Source organism: Panulirus ornatus, chromosome 12, assembly GCF_036320965.1.
Source record: "Panulirus ornatus isolate Po-2019 chromosome 12, ASM3632096v1, whole genome shotgun sequence".
NCBI classification, from domain to species: Eukaryota; Metazoa; Arthropoda; class Malacostraca; order Decapoda; family Palinuridae; genus Panulirus; species Panulirus ornatus.
This window is the reverse complement of record NC_092235.1, coordinates 5587858-5592907: the sequence shown is the minus strand read 5'-3', so window position 1 is coordinate 5592907 and position 5050 is coordinate 5587858. Positions and strand designations below refer to the sequence as shown.

Sequence of the window (5050 nt, the reverse complement as noted above, 5' to 3'; positions counted from 1 at the left end):
CATAAGAATATACTTGATCACGTGCAAATTTGCGATCCTTTTCAATATATATATATATATATATATATATACATATATATATATATATATATATATATATATATATTTTGCGTGTGTGGACGTGTGTATGTACGTGTGTATGGGGGTTGGGCCATTTCTTTCGTCTGTTTCCTCGCGCTACCTCGCAAACGCGGGAGACAGCGACAAAGTATAAAAAAAAAAAAAAAAAAAAAAAAAAAAAAAAAATATATATATATATATATATATATATATATTTTTTTTTTTATACTTTGTCGCTGTCTCCCGCGTTTGCGAGGTAGCGCAAGGAAACAGACGAAAGAAATGGCCCAACCCCCCCCCCCCCCATACACATGTACATACACACGTCCACACACGCAAATATACATACCTACACAGCTTTCCATGGTTTACCCCAGACGCTTCACATGCCTTGCTTCAATCCACTGACAGCACGTCAACCCCTGTATACCACATGACTCCAATTCACTCTATTTCTTGCCCTCCTTTCACCCTCCTGCATGTTCAGGCCCCGATCACACAAAATCTTTTTCACTCCATCTTTCCACCTCCAATTTGGTCTCCCTCTTCTCCTCGTTCCCTCCACCTCCGACACATATATCCTCTTGGTCAATCTCTCCTCACTCATTCTCTCCATGTGCCCAAACCATTTCAAAACACCCTCTTCTGCTCTCTCAACCACGCTCTTTTTATTTCCACACATCTCTCTTACCCTTACGTTACTTACTCGATCAAACCACCTCACACCACACATTGTCCTCAAACATCTCATTTCCAGCACATCCATCCTCCTGCGCACATCTCTATCCATAGCCCACGCCTCGCAACCATACAACATTGTTGGAACCACTATTCCCTCAAACATACCCATTTTTGCTTTCCGAGATAATGTTCTCGACTTCCACACATTTTTCAAGGCTCCCAAAATTTTCGCCCCCTCCCCCACCCTATGATCCACTTCCGCTTCCATGGTTCCATCCGCTGACAGATCCACTCCCAGATATCTAAAACACTTCACTTCCTCCAGTTTTTCTCCATTCAAACTCACCTCCCAATTGACTTGACCCTCACCCCTACTGTACCTAATAACCTTGCTCTTATTCACATTTACTCTCAACTTTCTTCTTCCACACACTTTACCAAACTCAGTCACCAGCTTCTGCAGTTTCTCACATGAATCAGCCACCAGCGCTGTATCATCAGCGAACAACAACTGACTCACTTCCCAAGCTCTCTCATCCCCAACAGACTTCATACTTGCCCCTCTTTCCAGGACTCTTGCATTTACCTCCCTTACAACCCCATCCATAAACAAATTAAACAACCATGGAGACATCACACACCCCTGCCGCAAACCTACATTCACTGAGAACCAATCACTTTCCTCTCTTCCTACACGTACACATGCCTTACATCCTCGATATATATATATATATATATATATATATATATATATATATATATATATATATATATATATATATATATATATATATATATATATATATATATATCCTTCAGTATGTTTACTTTCGATAATGAGGAACAGAAGAAGGAGCCAAGCAAGTAAATTTCGTCAAAGACATCACTCTTTTCTAAACGCTGCCTCGCAAAGATTTTCATTAATTCAAATTGAAGAAACAGACGAATTTTCTATTGTCTGGTTAGCTCAGTGGTAGAGCGTGAGTCTTACACACTCAAGGTCGTGGGTTCGAGACCCACACCAGACATAATTTTTGTCTTTTTCTTTTTTCATTTTGTCCGCATCACATGTGTGCAACATTCAGTACCTTCGTCCAACGTTATAGTGAAGATCTTCACAATAAATTGGGGTTTTCGACCTTATCTGAAAGGGTCAGGTCCACCAAGACGTCCTTGAAATCTTCCAGAAGCTTCTGGCGATCCTCCTCCAACTGCTGGGCACATCAGAGTTAACATGGGCCGGACATCGGTTGTGGAACGACTTAATCTGCTTCCGGTAGTTAGCAGGGATGATAATGAGGGCTCTGACCTCATACCAGGTCAGCTTAGTTCCAGTCTATTGCTTAGTTCCAGTCTATTGCAACGACAATAAAAAAGTAAAACTCATTTCTTCGTGGAAAATTGAGAGGAAAACACGACAGCAACATGGAGATTTACCTGTGGTTATTTTGCCGGCTAGTCGGCAACGGTCGGTCAAACACTATTTTGCCGTGGTAATCTCAGTGCTTCATATAATACTAAGTCCAAAAAAATGTTCTTGGGGGCGTAGCTCAGTGGTAGAGCACTCGCTTGGCATGCGAGAGGACCCGGGTTCAAACCCCGGCGCTTCCATTTTTGTTATTTGGGAAATTCATTGTTTTCAGTCTTATATATATATATATATATATATATATATATATATATATATATATATATATATATATATATATATATATATATATATATATATATCGTCCGATCAGGGAAGTTAAGCAACGTTGGGTCTGGTTAGTACTTGGATGGGTGACCGTCTGGGAACACCAGATGCTGTTATCCCTGGGGATAGGGAAGAAAGTATACTTGCCACGTATTCCCTGCGTGTCGTACAAGGCGACTAAAAGGGGAGGGAGCAGAAGGCCGGAAATCCTTTACTCTCATTTTCAATTTTCCAAAAGACGGAACAGAGAAGACATAAAGATATTGTAAAGATGTAACTAATATAAGATATAAGAATGAATGGAAGATACGGATGTAGCTGAAACAAGGAGTAATGAAGATTAAGGTGCAATGAAAATTATTCTGTAGTGAAGATAAATGTATATGTTAAAATTTTGTATTGAACATCAAGAAGTAATGATAATGATGAGAGTGTAGTGACGATGAGGGTTTAGTTAGGGAGAGGTGACAATTGCCTTTACAATGATACTAAGGAGGTAACACAATGAGGAACACAAACTTTCCAAAGCTACGTTCAAGTCAGACTTTGAACTAAGTTCGGTAAACAGAAGGATGATGTTAAGATGAGAGTGTAGTGAAGAAGAGTATAGTGATGATAAGGATATTGTCAAGATAGGTTGTAGTGAAGATACGAATGTAGTGAAGATACGAATTTAGTAGAGATGAGGGTTATTAAAGAGTAAAGTTTATTCAAAATGATTATGTAGTGAAGATAAGAACTACTTTTAGTGAACATCAGGGAGTGCAATGATGATGGTATGGTAGAAATAACGGTGTAGTGAAGAAGAGGGTATAGCGAAGATATATTTAGTGAAAATAAGCTAGTAGTGAAGATACACGTTAGTGAATATGAGGTAGTAATGAACTTAACCTTATTGATCTGATCCCCCAAATCCTCCAAACTACGTTCAAGGGCGGATCCAAAGCCAACCGAAAAGGCTATTTCTCTGTGTATTGTTAGTGGTGGTGGTGGTGTGTAGGTGTGTGTAATCATCTATTTGCACTGTATTAGGAGGGAGTTTTACACTCGTGGGGCCCCGTGTAAGTACGTTGTTTGTGTGAGCGGGTAAAATCTAAAGCCTTCCTTGAAACCAGCTTAGTCAAGATAAGGTCATATGAAGATGAGGTTGTAGTGAAGATTATAATAAGCCTTGCATAGTGAAGATAAAGGGATTAAGGAGAGGAGATGTAGTAAAGAAGATTATAGTGAACACAAAAGGATTCAAGCTACGTGCAGGGTCAGCCTACGGGCTTGAACTTACATTTTAGGTCAAAGGCATCACCAGTACACCCCGGCCAGCATTAAAGTTTATCCGTACACACAAACACACACACACACACACACACACACACACACACACACACACACACACACACATAAGTACATATATATATATATATTTACACTGTACATGAAGCGTTAACTAAAGCTCATTTGGTGAGATCGTGTTTCCTACATTAAATGTTATCCCAGATGTTCAAAATTCTTCTCTTTGGTCTTTCATTTTCTATGTTTTCCACTTGACTTTCTTCACTCGAAGTGATTTACCGTTCATGTTTTAGATTAAACTATATTTGTCAATTTACCAATTCCCTCTTTCATCTTATCATGACGCTTCTTATTGTTCTTTGATTTGAATCTTCAGTTTTCACCTCGCCTTCAACATGATAACCTCTGAATCTGTGAGTGTGTAATTACCTATTTTTACTGTGTGAGGAGAGAGTTCTACACTCGCCAGGCCAAATCTCTAGAACATTCCGTACTATTATACAACTTGTAAGATTTATGTATTGTGTCTGCCTTAACATGACCTCATTCTTCTTATTCCATTCATCAACCACTCTTCTATGAACTTTGAAATTACTTCTCTGAATATATTTGAACAATATTGCCCTAATTTCATGCTATGTTCTCTAGGTTTGTGTGTATGTGTGTGTGTGTGTGTGTGTGTGTGTGTGTGTCTTCTCAGAAAGTAACTATTATTCAACAATGATTTCCCAAAAGCCATTTACCTCATATCCTTTTATTTCGATGCTGGAAAATGGCTAAATTTTCGTCAAAGTGTTTTTTGTCTTATTAGTATTTATAATGATTTATTGATTCAAAAAGTATTGGTATATCGAAACTATTTAGATCCTTCAACATCCCTAGCCATCTTCACTACACTCTCAACACCATTGGCCATCCTGACTATTTCTTCGACACCTTTAGATTTCATCAAATAATGATCGCAATAAAACTAAATGAATCCGTCTACATATCCGGATTTGTATAGGATTTAATCTGGATAGATCTGGTTATGTGACGTCACATGACCCAGGGGTATATAAGGCCGGCGGCGAGAGAAGTGTAATCATTTGAGGATGGGATTCCGTACCGACAACATCTCCTCTCACACTCTCCGGCAAGAAGAAAATTTGGTAAGTGCACCTCAGGCCGGAGTCAAAATGAGTGTTCCAGTTGTAAAGTTGACCCAGAAGGATGTAAATGACCTGGTGGTCATGAGAGAGGTGGGTCGGGGAGGCAACGCCAAGATTGAAACGGTGTTGTTCCGTGGATCGTGTTGCGTCATCAAAACCCTTCTGGACGGAG

General features: G+C 39.3%; 1 non-coding gene across 1 annotated transcript; it reads left to right on the top strand.

The window, feature by feature from the left end:
* The first annotated feature begins 1697 nt into the window (after nucleotides 1-1697).
* TRNAV-UAC (transfer RNA valine (anticodon UAC)) lies at nucleotides 1698-1769 on the top strand. The gene has a single exon. It is a non-coding gene; the product is annotated as a tRNA-Val (tRNA).
* Nucleotides 1770-5050: the final 3281 nt, after the last annotated feature.